Source organism: Cynocephalus volans, chromosome 3 (genome assembly GCF_027409185.1).
Source record: "Cynocephalus volans isolate mCynVol1 chromosome 3, mCynVol1.pri, whole genome shotgun sequence".
NCBI lineage: Eukaryota > Metazoa > Chordata > Mammalia > Dermoptera > Cynocephalidae > Cynocephalus > Cynocephalus volans.
This window is the reverse complement of record NC_084462.1, coordinates 98285288-98307898: the sequence shown is the minus strand read 5'-3', so window position 1 is coordinate 98307898 and position 22611 is coordinate 98285288. Positions and strand designations below refer to the sequence as shown.

Here is a 22611-nt window from a genome sequence, read left to right as displayed (position 1 = left end):
ATGAGCAAGTAAGTACATTAAAAAGCTGATGTGTAAAAACAGGCAAAGTCTGTATTCTTCATAGTTTGTGGCCAGGGCTGACTTTGAGCCAGTCTTCATGATCTTATGAAAAAAAATGCCACAGTAAAAATGAATCAAACAGCCTTTTGAGATCTTCAAGAGAGCTCTACAATTCCTAAGAAGCCCCAGCTCTCAGCTTTAGACTCATCCTCTCTGCAGTGAGAATGTCTTTTGGGAAGGAAACACTCCTTTCTGTACTCTGCAATTATTTAGATAGAATAATCTACAGCTGGAAATGGCCTTAGATACTGCTTACTTCAAAGCTCTCATGCTAAGACTAAAAAAATTGGCTCAGGCAAGTTAAGCAGTTGGCCAATCCCACAGAGCTAGTTAGTGTCAGAAGCTAGTTCATGTAAAGAAGAGCTCTCTCTAGGGCTCCTCTTATCTTCAAATTATTTTAAGATCTACTTTGCATCTCTTTCTACAGCATCCTGATTTCAACCCCTTCCTGGTTCCAAGACCTGCATAGAGTCAGTCATTGCCAGTTGGCAAAGCCATACCTTGATCAGCAGAACTCAATTTGCACAAAGTGGGAATTCAGGGGCTCAGTAGTAGAGGATATAACATTGCAGACCAATTTCCAATTTGTCTGCAATATTATATCCTCTGCCACTGAGCTTATCCTGAACCACAGTGAAAAGACGAGTGAAGGGAGCCCTCTGAATGCTTTGTGGTATAGAAGTGGATGTAATTGTCCACAGGATAGGGAGAGGGTGGATTGTGCATCTATGCTGCACATACTAAATTGACAACAATGTCCCATGTGGCTCTTGAGGTGAAGGCAAACCCTTTTCTTTTGTCTATAACCCCACCATAAAAACTGACAGGAACAGATGTTCCATCCATGAATTCTGAAGTTTGGCAGTTAATAAAGGGTCTGGAGACGTGGCATAAAGGAAGGCAGATCATCTTGGCTGCCCATCCTGTCATGTGGATGGAAAAATGTGCTGGGTGGAAGTAAACAGCCTTCAGGACACCGGGCTGGCTCAGGAGGGTGGTCTCCAGGGTGGGTTGGGAAGCTGGCCTTTCCTCCCATCTCACCTGAACTGTCTTTATTAACGACCTTAGGGAGAGAGAAAGGACATGAAAATGAAATTCGCAGATGATTTGGAGCAGAGAAATGTGACACACACCAGAAAGCAAAAGAATAACCTAAAGGAATTAGGAAAATGAGAAAGGCAGGGGCAAAATGCGATTCATCATGGAAAAATGCAAATGGACCTGTCTGAGGCGAAATAATCCACAAACCAGATACTCGTCGGGCAGGAAAATTCTGAAGTGCTTTAAGAATAGAAAATCTGCTCTAAAATGGTTGCATTCTGACAGTTGTAGAGATTGAAGTGGGTGGGCAGGCAGGGAGGAAGTGAGTGTGGGAGATGGGTGGTCCTTACAGGAGGCTTACCCACAGGTGTGAAGTGGTTTCATTACAGGGCCTGCTCCAACCTTCTCCCCACCTAAGGCTTCCATGGCCCCTTCTGATGTCCCACGGGGTTTGCTGGGGGGAGGTGCACATCTTGCTGGGGCTGGGACATGCCTATCTGGGGTAAACAGGTAACATTACCACTGCTTTGGAGTGAGCTTTCAAGACTGTATTTATTTATTTATTTTTTTACAAAATAAGTTTGATTTAGCAAACAATATCTGGATTCTTCTTTAGAAGAATAAGAGAGTGTGAAAAAGAATTTCCATCAAAGAACAAACATGTCCTATTTATATTATGCAGAGTAACAAATTTGGGATAATTGTCTTTGTTATATTGATTCTAGAAATTTGCTACCAAAATCTTTCCTTTTAACCTCACTTGTAAAACTTTAACAGTTACAAACTGATGATGACCAGAGATTCTCACATTTTCCAAAACAGCCAACATGTTTATAACTCTGGAAATTGCTCTGTTTTGGAAAGTTCTGCTTGAGACCCCACTGAAGAGCTCTGTATTGATGAGGCCTTCAGCCTGAGGAATTCTGAAGAAAAACAGAACCCTCCAGCCCTTTCCTATTAGAGTGGAGTCAGAGCCCCCTGGCACAGGCCCAGTTTCCCTGAAAGTTCATCCTCTTGTTTTGAGCAGCTCTTCAACTTGAAAAGCAAGGCCAGAAATCAAGGTCTTATAACTGTTGACCAAAATCACTTAAGAAAGTACACGAATAGTGGTGCAGACTCCTGGGAACTTCTTTTATCCTCCAAGTGGATTATCTAGAGGAAATATTCAAAAAATATAAGCTGAAATAGGATATTTGAGCCTTCATGATTGATGAATAGCTTCTCCTTGCAATAGGAAACCATTTAATAAGCTATTTATTCGTTTGTTTATTTTGTTTTCGGACCTCTTTCCATCTTCCTTTAATCACAGTAATTCTCTCCAGGGGGGCAGATCAGAATCTCCTGAGGAGCTTGATAACTACTCAGGACTTGGCCCCAGGATGGGGCCGTGGAACATGGTGGTGGGGAGGCAGGAGGGCAGAGCTATTTGACCTCCTATTGATGACCTGACCTGGACCAATGGGGCCAAAGATCTAATTACCTACTGACAGGGAGCCCGAGGATGCAGCTGGAGACACTGTCTCTGGGGACCCTGGCCTTCAGACTCACACTCCTAAGTCCCAGCCTCGGTAAGCCTGCCCTCAGCTCAGGTGTCAGAGGGGAGCCGGAGCCTCATCTCTCAGCAGCCTGCCTCCCATCTCCACCCTCTTGTGATAACCCTGGAAAGCCTGTCCGTGGGCAGTGGCTGGGCTGGCTCACCCTGGGATGGGTTCCCAAGGGTTGAGTCTGGAGGAGGAAGAGAAGAGTGAGAGTCAATCTCTAGGATGCCAAAATCTCTTGTCAATTTCAAGCACCCAGAAACAAGAAGCAAGGCCAACAGGGCCTGAATAAGGGCAGCCACGGCAGTTAAGTGAGGGCACGAAGTAAGAGGCAAGGAGAGTAGCACTGAGTAGTGAAAGAAGGCTTAAATCTCAGTTCTTTGTTTGCTGGTGGGTGTCTGTGTAACCAGCTGTGGGCTCTGGGGTGCTCGGGTGGGCGTGTCTGGTTTAGAAATTCACGGCCAAGACAGCCCCAGCTGCCTGGTGAAAGCCCAGTTCTGTTCCTATAGGTTCCATTAAGCATGGCCTGCCTGATGGAAAGCTTTGGACCCTCACAGGGAAAGTGGTGAACTGTCCAGCAGGGCCCACCCCAGGTGGATCAGCATCCACGAAGTGACCACTGTGATATAAGGGTCCACACCCGAGGACCTGGGCTCCCGGACAGGTGACTGGCTGGGCATAATGTGGGAGTGCTGGGCACTGGCAGTCATTTGAACTGAGGTGTGATCAGGAGCAAGATGGTACGGGTGGAAGCAGCCAGCAGAGGGTGGAGGCTGGGACTGTGAGAGACATGAAGGTGCATGAGAACCTGGCTGAATTCAACCTCCAGCCAGAGGCTACCCCATCTACCATTTTTCCCTCAATTGGTTTACTTTAGGTGTTTCTTCTTCCAAGATTCAAAATACTAATTCTGGTTCTTGACAGACTTACATGTGTTTATTTTTTCTCAAGAGAAGAGGTAACTCTGAGTGCCAGTCTCAATCATCATTTTGTCTTCATCTTGACATAGCACCTATGGCTACCCTATTTTATTTATATTTGTGTCTTTATTGTGTCTTTCCTTACTTCAATGTTATCTCTGTGGAGAAGGTATCATGACGTTTGTCACCACTGTGCTCCCTTTGCACAGTGTGGTGCCTGACACGTCATTGTCTCTTAACAGGATGACACTTAGATGAATGGTTTGACACCTTGTGTACATGCATGTTCGGAACAGGAGTTGCTTTAGAGCAGTTTGAGTTGGTGGGACTCTCTGACAAAAGGAGCTTATAAAATGGACCTATGAGGTGCTCTCTTAGTATTTTAAACAGCTTTATTCTCCTTGTTACGTATTTACTAGTGAACAGTTTTGTAGTGACCCTTGAAAGAGTGGAAATGTCTTTGCCTGGGGTTCTCCATCCTGATGACATCTGGATTCACACTTTCTATGCTGGGCAGACGGCATGGTGGGCACAAGAACATACATCCTGGGGTCAGTCCAGGCTCTGCTTCTTACAGTGTGACTGCCTGACTTCTATCTCCACTTTCCTTGTCTAGAGTTCATGGACGACAACAACAACAAAACCTATTTCTAGGACTGATTAGGGGAGTTCGTGAGTGCATATGTATAAAGCATTGGACCGTAGAAAGCACTATATACGCATTAGCTCTTATTCTCATTGTTAATGTGAAAATTACAAAAAATATGGCAGTCTAATGAAAGTTAGTTATTGTGGTATTTATGACTGTTGTGTATTGAAAAGATTTTCATGATGTCATTTATGGGTATTTGTTTTGCAGCTTTATGTCACTGGGTAAAAATGGTTAAACAGGAATAACTTTGGAGCTGCCATAGCCAGGAAAGCTACAGCATTTAATGGCCTTACCTATAGAAGCTCATAGTGTTTCTTTTTGCTTAGTGGGAGAAAGCTCTTTCTCAGCTAGCATCCTGTAGCAGACACTCCTTAGGTAGCTCCCTATGACTCAGGCCCTTGTATAACCTCCTCCCTTTGAATGTGGGTAGGAGGTTATACAAGACTTACTTGTAGCCAGTAGAATACAGCAAAGGTGAAGGAATTTTGCAAATACAACTAGGGCACCAAGTGAGTTGAGTTTGAGTTAATTAAGAGGGAGACTACTTTGGGTGGGCCTGACTTAATCAGGTGAAAGCCCTTAAAATAAGGACTGGGGCCCTCCCTGAGGTGACAGACTCTTTCCTGCTAGCCTTGAAGATGCAAACTATAGGAAATAAACCCTATCATTCCTCATTCCATACTAAGGAAGCAGGAAAGTGGATCTTTCCCTAGTTGAGCCTCTAAAGAGAATGTAGCACGGTTGACTATAGCTTTGTGCAACCCTGAGCAGAGAGGACCCATCTTACCCCTGCCCAGACTCCTGATCCACAGAAACTGTGAGATAGTAACTGTGTGTGGTTTTAAGCCTCTGCATTTGTGGCAGTTTGTTATGTGCCACTAAAAACTAATATAGACCCAATTAATAAGTGACTCTTTCACCTTTAAAAGTGGCTTGTAATTTTTCTTTTTGTTACACAGATGTAGAGATCATGGTCAGGTGAGAACATTGATATAGGAAAAAATACTGTGAGAGAAAGCTGTACTGTCAAGCAAGGTAAAAGTTAAGTTGAAAAATGCAGGAGTCAACCTGCTACAAATTATATTGTTAGAAGAAACTGCTATGGTAATCCGTTGATAAATGTGATTAAAAGTGATTTTTGAGAATATATATAGAACTCCTACAATGTAATGTCAAAAGAAAAAATAATTCAATTAAAAATGGCAAAAAATGTAAAAGACATCTCTCCAAAGAAAACATACTAGTGGCCAAAAAGTACATGAAAAAAAGCTGAACATCATTAGGGAAATGCCAATCAAAACCACAATGAGATATGACTCCACTTACCCTAGAATGTCTACAATCAGAAAAAAAGATAAGAACTGTCGGTGATAATACAGAGAAATAGGAACACTCATACATTGCTGGTGGGAATGTATAATGGTACAAGTGCTGTGGAAAACAGTTTGTCAGTTCCTCAAAAAATTAGTTACTATATGACCCAGTAATTCCACTCCCAGGTGCTTACCCTAGAGAATTTAAAACATATATCCCTCCTAAAATTTGTATATGAATATTTATAGCACCATTATTCACAATAGCCAAAAAGTGGACACAACTCAAAATTCCATCAACTGATGAATTAATAAATAAAATATAACATATCCATACGATGGAATATTATTCATCCATAAAAAAATGCTATGAGGAAGATACACCTTAAAATATGATGCTAAGTGAAAGAAGCCAGACATAAAAGGCCACATATTGTATGATTCCATTTAAAATGTCCAGAAAAGGAAAATCCACAGAGACAGAAAGTAGATTAGTGGTTTTCAGAAGTTGGGGGAAGGAGATAATTGGACATGACTGCTGATAAATATGGAATTTCTTTTTAGAGTGATGAAAATATTCTAAAGTTAGTGGTAGTGGTTGCACAACTTTGTGAATATGCTAAAAATCACTGACTTGTACCTTTGAAAAGGATGAGTTTCTTTTTTTAATGACAATTTTTTATTGAAAGATAATTGATAATATGTATTTGTGGGGTACAGAATTGAATATCAACACTGTGTCCAATATATGGTGATCAAAACAGTATAATTAGTATACTCATGTTTACAAACTGTAATCAATCTTTGTGGCCTTTAGTTTCTTGCCATCTCTCCTCCACCTCTTTTGTCACCTCTAATAACTGCGGTTCTGTTCTCTCTCTCTTTTTTTTTTTGAAAGATTAATGTATTATTGTGATTCTTCCTTCCTTCCTTTCCTGAAAAGGATGAATTTCATGGCATATCTCAATGCAAAAAGTGAATTTTTAGTTGCTACTGTTTAAGAACCCCCAAATGAGGAAGGAATTAAGTCCAGTATAGATGGCATATAATCCGAACAGCAAGAGTCACCCAGAGAAGGATTAGCAGAGGCTGAAAGTTTGGATTGAAGCAGACTGGTCGCTCCTCTCTTCCTCATTCTGCCCGAAGGCTTCTCCCCAAACCTCCGTGGGGTAAGGCTAGAACTGAACAGGCCCCAGATCAGTGTCCAGGCTGGCCTGTGATTTCCTCCACCCTTCACCCTGCCTGGCAGTATGCTCCCTTCTGTTCTTTCCTAGTCTGCATCCACCACCATATCAGTCAATAGGAGGATCTGTTTAGGCTTCAGGTGTTCAGTGCACTAGCTCTGAATCATAAATTAAATATGTCTTGGGCACAGCAAGATATTAAAAAAAATGTTGCATGTGTAAAAATTTAAAGTGTGTCTGCATTGATAGAGAGAACCAATAGGTATGTACTCAAAAATTAAACACAAAGAAATTTGGGTTTTAAGGCATAAAAAAATAAACCAGAAATGGTCCATGCTCTTTATAAGCTTTGGGTAGTTAGGGAGTTGACTCACAGATAATAATTAACTACACAAGGCAGCATGTTATACCCAGTGCTAAAAGTTATTAGTTAATGCCACTCTCTGAAGCTATGGCAGCTAACAGGCGGGAAAATTTCAATTAGGCTACAGAGATCAGGGCAGTTCCTCCGAGGAAGAGCTATTTGAGATGGATTTGATTTAGACAGAGAGAACAGGAAAGGGAACTCCAGGGCAGAGGGAATGTCAGGCATAAAGGTATAGAGGCCAGAATGTCCAGTATGTGCTGGGAAGTGTGATTGGACCAGCTGGCCAAGAAGGATTTGCTTTGGGAAGTAGTGAGATAGAAGTTTGGAAAGAGATGAAAGAGGAAGGGAACGCTTATTTTTGAGAGAGAGGAACAGTGAGAGACATAGATTATTTCTTTTGTAGGCTAGAGCTAGAGCTAGGCTGGAAGAGCCCTTGCAGATTCACCTCTTTACTTCGCTCTTCTCTCTGACTGCATGGAGGAAAAAAAAAAAATCTAAGGCTTCCAGAAGCTTGGAATTAGCTACATTTCACCAGAGAAGACTACTCTGCATCTACAGGGAGGAGAAATCCTCAGGCAGCACAAGTAGAGCACTGTTGAAGGCTCATGATGATGTATGTTGAAAGCTTTCTTTGGAAACATCTTGGGCTGTGGTATTTGAGCCCAGTATTTATTCTATGATGCAATTGTCCTCACACAGGATGCTCTTGATTACCAGCTTTGTCCACAATGATGCCATGCATACATGTTGGCATGGACGTATAGAGTGGGTTTTCAGCACTGCTGGCTTACAATTGGCTGCCATTCAAATTCACAATCCAGCTCGTGCACAAGCAGCTTCACAAACCTCAGACAGAACAGCTTTGTATCTACTGCACCACCTTGAAAGAGAAATGTACCCTTACTGGTCTTTCTTGGCTTAAGTTCTTGGCAGTTTAGGGCCTTTTTCAGTGGAGACAGGTAACATGTGGCTGTGGCCATCAGAAGAACTCTGCTTTTCCATCCTGGCCCACGAAGGATACCTCTGAACACTGGGGAATTGAATATGACCTCTTTAAGCACATAAGTATGTGAGTATTTCCTTCAAGTTAGAGACCTGTTGTTTATTAAAGAAACTTGCCTATCCCGTAACACAGGAAAATTATTAATTTACCAAATTACCCTTGGAAAACTGGCACTTTATGCGAAGGATGAGGAAATGAGCTATTTTCTCCTAATGTCTGTCCTTTGTTGTTTTATGGTGGTGGCAGTGATGGGCAGAGGGCCATGTGAGTTATTTTCTCCACAAGAAAAGTTCCCTGTGAGCCATGGATATCCTTGGGTGGGGTCTCCAGACAGAGTATCTGGGTCTCCATCAAAGCAAAACTCAGGGCTCCAGGGGAGTCATTCTCTTCCTTCTCTTCCTTGTCCCCTTACATGCCACAAATACTTTCTTCTCTGCATCTGTACATGTGAATTTCCTCTCATGGCAATGCCCTCCTTGGCCACATTCATCAGTCTTTCATGCTCCAAATCCCATGGCATCCCCTTCATGAACCAGCCACTGGTTAGTTCAGTTCACATGAATGACCCTCTATCTGACTCCTGCTGCCTCCCATGCCCTCCCCAGATGCCTTCATGTGTGTGTGTGTTATCTCCTCAAACAGACAGCAAACCTCCTGGGCACAAGATGCTTGGTAGAATAAAAGAAAGTAAATAACTGTGGCTTTGTAAGAGCACAGTGATAGTGTTTACACATTTGTTTTTCTTCTAGAAAGAAATGTAAATCAAGAAGTCTTTGCAGAAACTGTTATCGTTAGGAGAACATCATCAAACAGCTATCAGAAGAGGGTAGCCTACAGTATTGCATTCTAGTTTTGGAAGCAGGCAATTTGCCCTTCCCAAGCATCTTCCTTAGCACAGCCAAAAATAGGGTGGTGGAAGCCATGGTTGGGCTGAGTGACTGAGTGGTGAGGTGACAGAGCAAGGCTTGGCACATGGCGGGCCTTGAGAGTAGATCAGAACCAGGGCTGTAGTGAAATAGGCTGCTCTTGTGTCAGTCTCTTTGCCTAAAAGTCTGCAATTCTTCCCAATTTCATAGCCAGTTTTGAGAAATCTTTTCACTTTAAGTCAAACCAATGTCAAAATAAGAAGAATTATCTTAGGATAAAGGAACTTAGAGTCAGCTCATTGATAAACTAATATAAGTTGTGGGTACAGATATTGTATGTCTCTCTCTACCTCTCTTCCCATTTCTATAATGACTCTCAGGCCATAAATGCAAAGGGAACCCCATTTAAAGAGGAAAAACTGCTGGAGATGCATATCTAATAGAGTTTACATATCCCTCTCCTCCTATTTTATTTTACATTTATAGTCTAACTTGATTTTGTCTAGTTTTTCCTTTATCTAAGCCTAAAATGCAGGGCTACAATGGCATTACAGGTCATCATTTCTTTCAGTGACTCAAAAGTCACCTTATTAAAGGGGGTCTTCTCTGATCATCCCATAAAAAATTTCATTACTCTCTTTTCACCCGTGCCTTGGCTATTCTCTCCGCCACTCACCCTGCTTTAATTTTCCACATATATCTTATGCTCCCTGCGATATCATATATCTATTTGCTTATTTTCCATCTCCTTTTGCTAGAATATAAGTACTACAAATATGAGTCTTTCTTCTGTTTCCCGATGTATCTACAGTGTCTATAATAGTGTCAATAACTAAATGTGACTCTACATCTAATTGGTATTTAGAAAATCAAATACCAGAACCTAGAGAGCTTCCTCTTTCTCTTTTCCTTTATTCCCTGTAGTGCTTACTGCTGTGCAGCTCTCTGGTGCTGTATTAGTCAGAGTTCTCCAGAGAAACAGAACCAACAGGATATATACAGATACATAAGAGATTTGTTATGGGAATTGGCTCACCCAATTGTGAAGGCCAAGTAGTCCCATGATGTGCTATCTGCAAGCAGGAGAACCAGGGGAGCAGATGGGGTAAGTCCCAGTGCAAGTCCGAAGGCCTGAGAACGGAGGGTGGGTGGGAGGGGGTGGGCAGAGAAGGGTAGTTGCTGCTGCTGTAAATTCGAGAGTGAGTCTAAAGGCCTGAGAACCAGGAGCTCCAATGTCCGAGGGCAGGAGAAGATGGATGTTCCAGCTAAAATGTGAGAGAGTAAATTAACCACTCCTCTGCCTTTCTGTTCTGTTTGGGCCCTCAACAGATTGGATGATGCCCACCCACGCTGGTGAAGATGGATCTTCCTTACTCAGTCTCCTGATTCCAATGCTAATCTCTTCCAGAAATACTATCAGAGACACACCCAGAAATGTTTTACCAGCTATCTCGGCATTGTTTAGCCCAGTCAAGTTGACACCTAAAATTAGCCATCACAGGTACCTTGTAATATATGACTTTTTTGTAGTTAATGATTTTTTTCTGGTTATTATCAATGGTAATTTTGGCCTGATGTAGATCATTCTATCCTACCTGGAGGAAAAACTCTTTGCTTGCCCCTGTCCCTAAACAGTGACAGTTCAGTTAGATCCAGTCTTCCTGTTTTCTCCAGACTCAGTCGATCAGAAAGGATCAAAGCAGCATTTTCTGCTCTTTGACCTGCCACTGTCATGCTTTCAGGGCCACTTTTGCTCATGCCTTTACCTGTTTCCCACGGCCAGTTCAGCTCATTGGCTAAAGGTTCTTAACTTTTCATCTCTATTAAGGGAGATCTGATAATCATTGCTTTGGATGCCATGATGTAGTACAGTCTTGTATAAGTTGATGGTTTGCTTATTAATTTCTTTTCAATAACAATAGAGGGCATTGCTTACTATTTTCTAATATATTGACTAAGCAGTTGCATAGGTGTGATTGGCAACTTCATGATTTGGATGCTAGTTGAAGTAAAGCACTATAAATTAACTTGTCTATAGACATGCCACAAAACTATGTTGAGTGTGTTAGATAATGGAGTAAAAAATTTTTAAAAAAGGATTCCAACAAGCTATGCTGATGGACTGAAACTGTAGAATAAAACAGAATAGGGATAGATATGTAATCCTACATTTAGGAAAATAAACTTGGCTGAGGACAAGATAGATAAAGATGGCTTAAAAACAGGCATTGGCATTTATTTACCACAAAGTATAAATGAACTCTCAGTGTGATGGAGTTGCTAAAAGTAATGTAATAACATTTTCGGCTCTTCTAATACTGGTGTGGTATCCAGGTTAGTTCTACTTTTCTTGGTCACACTACATCTAAATCATTCCAATTTTGGCCTTACTTCTTAAAAGGGACACAGATAAACAAGAACTAATATAAGTATAGTGAAGAACTTAGATAGAAATTTTAGACTGGAGAACAGACTTATTCTTTAATAGTTGATTTTAAATATCGGAAGCATGGCCGTGTAGACTTACTTTATGTGTGTCTTAAGACAGAATGTTCCAAGTCAGACAGAGGTATAATTTGGGGCCATGTAACTGTAGACATTTAAATTATTACAGCTGTTTAACAGTGAGGTGGGCTGCTGTCTTGAGAGAGAAAACTGCCTGTCCTTGGAGTTATAACAGAATGGTCGTGTCCCTCTCAGGAATAGTGTGACAAATGGAAGGTTATAGGAGATGACCACTAGGGTTGCTTCGACTTTAAGATGCTCAGCTTCAGAGTAATTGTGCAGCTCTACCTCAATGCTTTGAGAAGCACTGAAGTAGGGGGGTCAAAAAGATTATAAGATTGTCCTTAGACCTTAGGAGTCTGCAATCTGTAAGAAAACTAAAGGGATCACAGGGTAGAGAGAGAAGTGGTGGTTCTCACTTTTTTAAATTTTATTTTTACAGTTACAGACTCCTCTCTCTTGCCTTTAAAAAAATAAAAGGCAATATAGATCCCAAGTTGGAAAATAAATAAAGAGCTAATTTGAGTGCACAAGACTGGGGACAACCACTGACCAGGAGCCCCATCGGCTCAACTTTTCCCTCACCCACAAAAAGTTTCCTTTGTTGTCTCTATGGAACCCAGAGCTCCCTGGAATTCAGCATGAAAGCCACTGCTAAGGGCAGGCTTGAGAGAATCGCTTGGATTTGTAAGGAGAAAGAAATGGGAAATTCCTGGGAAAACATTGTCTAGTCTCTTCAGTCCCATTAAATACACTATGTTCACATAAATAAACCAAGAACAATAGAAAAAAATTCTGAGGAGCTTTCTCTCTTCAGTTCCCTTCTACCTATTCTGAAGTACCTCATTTATTTTCTCCTTATTCCTGTGTTCTGGGACTACAGTTTAGATCCCACTTTTCACCTTCTTGTTAGATTTAGTGATCTAGTTTTTGATTTGCTAGCCTAGTTCAGCTGGGCCAACTCTTCATCCAGTCCCCACGGGTCAGGGGAGAGAAACGGAAGAAATGTGTAGAGTCTGTATGCCAGAAGACCTAAATGTTGGGGTCTGTTATCTAAAACAAGAGGTGTGGCCACCCCAGGGAAACCTATCTGTGTAATCCCCAAGTAGGGAATGCTCAAAAACTGTGCCGGAAGCTGTGGTAGGAAATGGCATGCTTTCTTCCTGTCTCTTCTCACCACACACTTAGGGTACATCTTTGGTCATGGGGAGGTAGGGTGGGGACAGAACGGCATGACAGCATATACCATCTGTAGTCGTCAGAGTCCAGCACACTCAGTTTGGGTTATATGAAGAATGTAATGAAGGTGCAGACAGGATTTAGGGAAAACAACAGGAGATAGATGTAGTACTACCCCTGCATCTGAAGAGGCAAGGGAAGGACTTGTTTCTGGAACCCACACAGACAAAACTGTGTGGATAAGGCCGCCTAACAAGAGCTGTGATCTTCAGCAGAGGGAGGCAGCCAAATGTCAGCAACCTTCAGGAGTGGAGCTAGAGGATTAATGCCCCGCTTTCCCCACTGCTTTTTGACTTCCTGCTAGAGCCTTCCATTGTCTGAACCCAATGTGAAGTCAGATATCAGTGCAATCATTTGATTGTGTTCAGGCACGTCAGCCTCCTGGGTTTGGAGCAGTGTGGAAAATAGATCTGAATGGCAAATAAAAGATTTTCAGCACACTAAACCTCACAATCCAGGCCAGCCTTTGTGTCTCAGCTATCTGGAGAACATCACTTTCATGTCCCCTCACTTTTATTCAAAGCTCAGTTGGAGCCATGTTTTACTGATGGTTATGCAATGTTAGTAGATACAGGACTCCTCCCTACAAACCATTTGTCTTTTTTTGATGGGAAGCTCATTCTTACTGAAGTTAGTTCTTGACCGTATCTCCAATCATTTCTCAGGAAAGTGAAGCCAAAAGAACCATTTAAGGATACCTGATTCTATCTCCTATCTGACATTTGCCTTTGTTGGTCTTCTAAGCAGACACTTCAGGGTCTGAGGTACAAGGCTGACCAGGACTCCAACACTGAGGAACATTCTTTCTGCTTTAGAATTGACCTTAAGGGATGATGGGTAAATAACAATTGGCCTGGACTTTATAACCTCATTTTGTTCAATTGTCTCATTTGTGGGTGAAATCCATTTAATTCTCCAACTTGTTAAGCAGATAGATATAATTTTTATATGGGTTCTAGCTTAACATCCTCAAGGAGTGTGATGTAGCCAAGAAATAATTGAAAAATAAATTGCTGTAGACTGGATGCCCCTGCAACCTCACTGAGGCTTCATCCCCCCTCTAGCTGTTGAGGGTGAGAAGTCCTATTATGGTAATTGAAAGGTGGAGCCTTGAAGAGCTGATTCGATTCTAGGACCATGCCATAGTGAATGGATTAATAATGGTGTTCAGGGGCATGGTTATGAGGGCTTTAAAAGGAGAGTGAGTCAGGAGGTTAGGCTCTCTCTCTGCTGTGCCATTTCTCAATGTGATACCTGGGATCATTGTCACTACCACCAAGGACTCTCACCAGATGTGTTCCCTGGACTTTGGACTTCTCAGCCTCAGAAACTGCAAGGAATAAATTTCATTTTCTTTATAAATTACCAAGTTCCATGTATTTTGTTATAAGCAACAGAAATGGACTAATACATAAATTGTCCATTTATTTAGCACATATGCTCAGTTGGGTGTTTTATTCAAATGGAGACTTAGTCCATTTGAGCTGCTATAACAAAAATGCCATAGACTGGTTTGCTTATGAACAGCATAAATTTATTTCTTATAGTTCTGGAGGTTGGGAAATCCAAGATCAAGGTACTGGCAGTTTCCATGCCTGGTGAGGGCCTGCTTCCCAGTTCATAGATGGCCATCTTCTCACTATCTCCTTACATGACAGAAGCGGGGAGGGAGCTATCTGGGGTCTCTTTTATAAGGGCACTAATCTCATTCATGAAGGTTCTATTCTCATGACCTAATCACATCCTAATGGCCCCACCTCTAAATATTATCACACTGGCAATTAGATTTCAACATATGTTGAATGTTGGGGAAACACAAATATCCAGTCTACAGCAGATGGACTTTGAATAGATTACTTTTCCTAGAAATAAACTGGATTTCTAAATTACAGGAAACTCAAATGTAAGCTACCCCAGTGGAAGCTTATGAAGTGTCAGCTTCCTTCTCAGTGGAACAACTAGTTATTGACTATCTATTACATGAAAGTATTCTAGTTATCAATTTCTGCATAAGAAACTGCCTGTCTTAATCTGTTCAGCTGTTAATAACAAATTACCTTAGACAGGGTAATTTATCTATCTATCTATTTATTTATTTATTTTTAATTTAATTTAATTTTTTTATTTATCAATATACAATGTAGTTGATTTTTGTATCCCTTTACCAATTCCTTTCCCCTCTCCTTCTATCTCCTCCCCCCCCATCAACATCATATCTATTCACTTAGGGTAATTTGTAAACAATAGAAGTTTATTGCTCACAGTTCTGAAGTCTGGGAAGTCCAAGATTAAGGCACCAGCAGATTTAGTGTCTGATGAGGACTTAACACACACAGACGATGGCTTCTTGCTGTGTATTCACATGGTGGAAGGGGTAAACAAGCTCCCTCAGTCCTCTTTTATAAGGATACTGATCTCATTCATGAGGGCTCTGCCTTTATTACCTAATCACCTCCCAAAGGCCCTAACTTTTTAAACCATCACATTGGGGATTCAGTTTCAACATATGAAATTTGTAGAAACACAGACATTCAGACCATAGCACCACCCTAAAACTCACTGGTTTAATACAGCAATTTATCATTATTTTTTATAGTTTACTGTGTTGCCTGGGACACCTTGAGACAGACAGGGACATCTGCGAGGAGTCTATGGTTCTCCAGGTGAGAGAAGCTGAGGGTCTAAACAAAGATGGCGATGCAGAGCATGGAATGCAGGGGATAGAATTAGAAATTTTAAGAGCAAAACTGGAAGCTTTGGGTAATTGTTTAAATTTTGGGAGCTGAGTCCAAAGAAATTATATGTTTTAATTCCAAGATTTCTGTCTAGAGCTTGAGGGTCTCAATTTCTGAATGAAGTAGTTAGAGATAATTCAAGAATTTTCCTTAATTTATAAAAAGCTTAATCTTCAGATAGTAGAAACACATTGCACCCTGAGCATAACAGAGAAGGAAAGAGTGTGTGTGTACATGTGTGCATGTGTGTGTGTATCTGTGTGTGTGTGTGTGTGTGTGTGTGTGTGTGTGTGTAGTCCTTACAAGTAATCAAGGCACAAAGACAGAAGAAAACTTGATCAATCCAATGTAAGTCAGGAAGGGAGTATAAAGAAACAAAGAAAATATATGATCATAAAAACACAGAACACAAGGGTAGAACCAAGTAAAAATATATCAGTTCTCACCAGTATGAACAGCTTGAAGACATTAAGAGATTCTCAGAATGGGTGAAAATATATTCCAGCTATATTAATATATGTGAATATGTTTGCATGTACACATGTGTGTGTATATATATATTGTGGAAAAGGATGTAGCAGGAAAATATTAAGCAAAATGAAATTAGGTCACTATAGCAATGTCATCAATGTCATATTAATGTCATAGAATAAATTTAAGATAAAAGCCATTATAGGTGATATAGTATCATTATATAATAATACCCCCAAAATTCGATATTGCATCTGCACGCATCAAACATATATAAATCCCAGACTGACAAAATTACACAGAGAAATTGATAAATATATAATCATAATAGTTTTAACATACATTTCTCAGAAACTAATATATCAAGTAAATGACAAGTTGATAAGAATAAGAAAAATTTGAACAAAACAAATAGCAGGCCATATTTGTGAGGTTAGGAGAGGTGATGCTGCTAAAACATTTATCCACAAAATTTCAATAAGTTAGTAGTCATGACTCACTTCCCACTCATACTTTGTCCAAACGAATCTGGGACTATGCATCCACAGAGACTAATGGAGGCTTACTACTGTTTAGCTTCACCATCTGGGACAAGTGGTCTTCTTCATTCACTGTAGGAGAGAAAGAGAGAGCAGAGAATTATGCGTGGCTTTTCACTGCCTCTGTCTGGAAGAGACATGACCCTCGCACTCATATTATATTCACTAGAGCTAGTCGTATGTATGCTGTGACTCACAGCAAAGAACCTGGAGAAAGGGGAAGGGAAGATACAGCCTTCTTAAGAATCACCGTCTGTCACAAAAGCTGGATCTAATGCAAACACAGATAATTCTGGACCCGTAGTGCTCATATTGGAATTTTGTTTTTCCAAACTGACGACACACTAGACCATGAAAAAGATAAAACAAATATTGTGGAATCAATATTCTTCTGATCAATATTCTTTTGCTTTTCCAATTTGAAAAATAAATAGCACACAATTGATTCATGTTTCATAGAATAAACCGTAATGAAAATCATAAAATATTTAGAACTAAATAATAAAAAATAAAAGAAAATTTATAACAATTTTTGTGGCATTGAGCTAAAGTGGCACCTGGAAGGACATTTATAGCTTTAAATGCATATATTAAAAAAGAAGAAAGATTGAAAAATGAGTTAACTCTTTCACTCAAAAATGTTTGGAGAAAACAACAAAAGATAAACTCCCAAAAGTAGATGGAAGTAAATACTAGTGGTAGAAACAGAAATCAATAAAATGTAAATCCAAGAAACAACAAAGAAGATTAACAAGGATGAAATCAAGTTCTTAAAAAGAATGATGAAATAGATGAAATTCTGGAAAATTAATCATGAGAAACAGACTATAAAATGAGAGGGTGAACACCATATAGACAGCATAGAGACTGAAAACAATAGTGAGACTATCCTTTATGTCAACAGTTTGAAAATGTAGAGAGTATGTACAATTTTATAGTGAAAAATAATTTATCAATCTTGACTAAGGGTAGAGACAATCTGAAACCTATAAATATTAACCTATAATCTTAAAAAAATTTGAATCAGTACCAAAAACATCCAGCGAACGTCCTATTTAATGACTGAATGTTAGACACTTTGTCTTTAAAGTCAGGAACAAGACAACATTAGTTGTTAACAGTGATTCTGTTCAAAACTTTCCCGAACAGTCAGGACAGTGCAGGGAGATAAGAAAGAGAAATAAGAGGTATAAAGACTGGTGTGGAAGAATCAATTTCGTTATTTGAGGATATTCAGTCATGTGTCGCATCACAATGTTCTGGTCAATAATGGACTACATATATGACAGTGGGCCCATAAGATTATAATGAAGCTGAAAAATTTCTATCACCTAGTGAAATTGTAGCTGTCATAATGTCATAGAGCAACACATCACTCATGTAGGAGCAATTGGCTACATTATATAGCTCAGTTGTGCAGTAGACTATACCATCTAGGTTTGTGTAAGTATACTCCATGATGTTCACGCAAGGACCAAATTGCCTAATGACACGTTTCTCAGAACATATCCCCGTCATTAAGTGACACATGACTATACTGTACAAAATCCAAGGGAGCTTATAAACCCTTAGCACTAAGTTACTGTCATTGCTATAAACTAATCGATGTCAACTAAAAAACTGTAATAATGTATATTAAAAACAGTCCCATTCAAAATAGCAATTAAACCTACAAACTTTGTAATAGGGAAATTTTGGGAGCCAGTTAAATGTCAATCGGTAAATCAATAATTAAATAAATCATATACTCGAATACAAAACAACAGTTAATATAAAATAATTGATTCTATCTCTATTAATATTGAAAAAACAATTATTCAGAAAAAATTTTGGGTAAAAAATATAAGGTATCAGAATATCTGCAGTATGATTCTGTTTATGTAAATTGGAAAACGTACAAAATAATGCTACTTATTTCAAGTATATATATATATATATATATATATATATATGCTGTGAAAGTATAAAACATGGATGGGAAAGATACATACCACCCCAGGATGGAAGTTACCTCCAGGAAGGGAGGGAGAAGAATGGATCGGGAATTGAAGGATTCACCAGTAATGTCATTTCTTTTGAAAAGATAAGAAGTGAATGATTCAAAATGATATAATTTGCTAAATCTGGATGGTACGTAGCTGTATGTCTGTTAGCCTCTCAGGTTCAATTTATTGCACAATTAAATAATTTTTTAAAAAGTTTAAAAAGTGAATAGGAGGTGAAGAAATGTACACAAAGTTCATTGCCAGCACTTTGAAGAGGTTTGACCATGAAGTGCTATACTTTCTATTGAGGTGTGCTGGAAGACGAAGCCAATGTGCAGTTTCTCACCTCCCAGGGCTTTTTCAGGCTACTCATGACTGCTTTATTCTACGTGCAGAGATGATCTGTCTGCAATATCTCTCGACTTTTAATGAGCAGGGTGATGGGTTCTGTCCATTTATCCAAAACACACACTGTGAGGAAACGCAAGAGCTAGATTTTCCTTTGAGGCACAATAAAATAAAAAAAATATTTTCTAAATCATTTAAAAACTATTGAATTGCTATTGGTAGAGCTGAAGTTTTGATTATTGTATTCTAATTCCTCAGAAGTTAATTCCTTAATAGTCTAGTCATTTCCAGAACAGCCCCATGTTAAAATAAAAACTTCAGACAAATTAAATTTAGCAGTTTAATTGAGTAAAGAACAATTTGTGAATCGAGCGGCCCTCAGAACCAGGAGAGGTTCGGGGCACTCCGTTCCACAGTGTGGGAAGTCAGCATTTATGGACAGAAATGGAAGCGAGGTACAGAAACACTTGGTTGGTTATAGCTTGGTGTTGGCTTCATCAGTTGGCTGCTTGTGATAAAATGAAGTTGGGTTACTACGATGGAATGAGACTCAGCTATTTGTTAGGCTTTCAGTTAGTTCACATACTGAATTAAGTTGTCATTCGTTATGTAAGAACTCAGGTACAGAGGCATCCTCAGGCCACATTTAGTATAATCTATCATGTGTTTTCTCAGTACTGTACTTGAGTTTACTGTAATGTCTGTCATCTTGTTTCAAGGAACTTAACAGCAATGGTAATGATGGTGTAATTACACAGGACGATGTATTTGATGATAGTTTTTGTGTTTGCTGTTTCAATTACTGTCTCGATGATCTTCAAAATCAGACTTATCAGGAGGACACTGGAAGAAAGCCCTCATTCTAACTATGGGAAGGAAAATTTTGTAAGATGAAGTGCTTATGCTATCGGTTTGAGAGTTACATGATACAGTCCTTTTGGACAATTTGGTAGCACCAATCAAAAATTAAAATGTATATGACATTTAACCTAAGCTTCAAAGATATTTTCATATGCATGTGATTGAACAGAAATGAGTTCACCCACCTTCATACAGTCCAGCCAATAAATCCATACACCAAGATTTGCAGTAGTAAAGATTAGCATTTATTGGAGGGTGCCAACCAAGAAGAACAAGCCAGCTAAAGCTGTACCTGAACCCCCTGAAGGCTTAGAATCACAAGTATTTATAGGGTAAATTTTGAGAGTAGGAGTCTGGGGTTCGTGCTGGATTTTGATTGGCTTGCAATGCAATCAACAGCTTTATTGATGTCTTCTCAGAGTCTCGTGGTACATGTCGTATAGCAAGGCTGCAGTTCTAGATTGTCTGGAAAACAAATCAACATACAAATAGTGTCATCCTGCCCCATTACCAACATTGTGAATATCAAATAATCATGGGAAAAGAGGGAACTCAGAGAGATGCATGCTAAGCTAGCCTTTATGTACCTTACATTCTGCTAGACAAGCATACTCCTATTTCATAGGATTCAGCCAGCAAACTTCCTCCAAGGCTGAGGCCTGCTCCAGCCCCAGGGGAAAAGGATCAGAATATCAGTTATGGGGGTCCTGCCATTACATGTGCGCAAAGCTATGCATAAAAGGAGGTTCACTGTAAAGGTTATTCATTGTAATATTGGAGTGAACATCCTTGAACATATAACTGAATGTATGCTCAAGAATACAGTAGTAGTAACTTGGAACTAGGCCAAATGTGCATCAATAAGGGAATGGATAAATACACAATGGAACATCTATGTTATGTAATAATATGTCAGTTAACAATAAATGAGGTAGATCTCTTTATATAGAGAGAGACAAGTTCAATGTCTAAGATATATTGTTAAATGAGAAAAAGGTTATGGAGCAATATATGAGATATGATTCCATTAAAGTTTTAAAGATCTCAAGCCCATATATGTACAAATGTAAAATATACCCATATGTAAACACATGGAAAAAGTCACAAACCAAACTGTTAATACTGGCTACTGTTGGGAAGAGGGTTTCAGGTGGAGAAATAGCATGCTTTATACATATATTTCTGAATTTAATATGTGTCTATTCACATATTCTTGTATTAGTTTTTAAGACTGCTTAAATTCTCATATAAGGTATGTTAAATACAAATTCTACTATCTTTCAAACTCATTGTTGCCATATTGGCTTACAAAATTAATTATGAAAGTAATGTGTTTTTTCTATAATCAGGAAAATGTTTTTTTAATAAAGTTGTGGGTGCTCATTGTGAAAAATTTTAAAATATGACAAAGTACAGAGAAGGGAAAAATCAATTATAATCTCATCATAATATTTTGATGCTTTCTCTTCCTCTATAACTACAGTTGTGATCATACCGCATATACAGTTTTTATTCTGATTTCTTCTTAATGCGTAAATATTTACCTAGTTATTAAAAACTTCAAAAACAAGATTCCCCATCATTCACTTAATTATTCTCAGTTGGTCTTAGATTTGGTTAAAACAATGATCAGGAAATCTGTTTCTGAATCAGACTTTGAGAGCACATTTGTGAAATTAGAGAACCTTTGGTGAGGTAGCCACCATGTGTCTAACATGAGCAAAGGTTAGAAGGAAATCTAGGAGCTGAAGAACACATTGATGTTAAACAAGACACTTGTTGGGAAGCAATGACCAGGAGCCCAGATTAAATGCTTTCTCTTTTCTACCTTGTATTATGGTGTTGGCAGAACTTATCTGTGATTGACATAAATTGAATCTACTTTTGAAGGAACCTTCTATTTTTCATATATTGGAGAGAGTAATGATCCAGCAAGGAGGTCCCATCCTTAGTTCTGTCAGAAAAGCACAATTCCTTTTTGGATGGAAAGGACCCTTAGCCCCTAAGATTCACAAGAGAGTGGCTCTGATGGAGTTTATTTGATATTAGAAGAAATGTGGGGAGCCCTGAGGCACAAGACAAATAGCGAAAGACCACTTGCAAGTGTGAAAAGTGAATACTTCTCCAAAGGTTCATTAAATCACACCACTTCCCTTGGAGAGGGTCTTTATGGTGAACCTCACTTCCCTTTTTTCAGGCCAATAAGCAGAGGCCCTGGCTGAGACCACCCAGACTGCAATGGAAGCTCAGGTTTTACAGCAGAGGCCCCTACCCCTCTTACCCACAGGGACAGGCACAGGAATTTCTTCTCCAGTTTCATCTGGCGAGGGTTTGAGGTTTCTCTTTTTGTTGGACTCACCGCAGATTGAAACAACAAGGCAATAGAAGCCTGCAGTCCTTTACAAATGGTCTGAATGGGAACCACAAGGCCTGGAAATCAAAGGGCTTTGGCAAAAATGCTGCTTTGTTTTTCATGTTCTTAAATTGATCTAGCTAAAGCCTAGGGCAACAAGGAGCGGACAGTGCTGGGTACAACGTGTGCTGTGTGCTGCGGTGAGGTCGGTGGGTTGTACTGGTGCTTCTGTGAGACTAGATCCTCCCCATCTGCTATTCCTGCAGTTATTTTGTGGCTCCATCACTCAAGCTGAGGGCTTCCCAGGTTCCTGGCTAGGCTGATTTTGTTTTATTTTATTTTATTTAAAAAAGCTCATCTCTATCTCTCACTGGCACATGTTTGGGTGTTTTCTTTTCTGATCAGCTACATTTGCCAAGCCACACATTCCGTGATAAACAGAGTGTGCCTAAGTCTCTGCCGGCTGTGTTTTCTTCTGGATCAGTCCTCATACATCTCTTACTAAAATGCCTCTGGGGAATGATTTGACTGATCATTCATTCTTCTGTCTTTTCATTTTTTCATTTATTCGATGCATATTTATTAAGCACCTGTTATGAATATACTCTTCCTGAGGCACTGTGCTTGGGAA

General features: G+C 39.7%; 1 pseudogene; it reads right to left on the bottom strand.

The window, feature by feature from the left end:
* Window positions 1-3190: 3190 nt before the first annotated feature.
* LOC134372631 (protein SET-like) overlaps window positions 3191-22611 on the bottom strand; it is an 87674-nt pseudogene continuing 68253 nt past the window's right edge.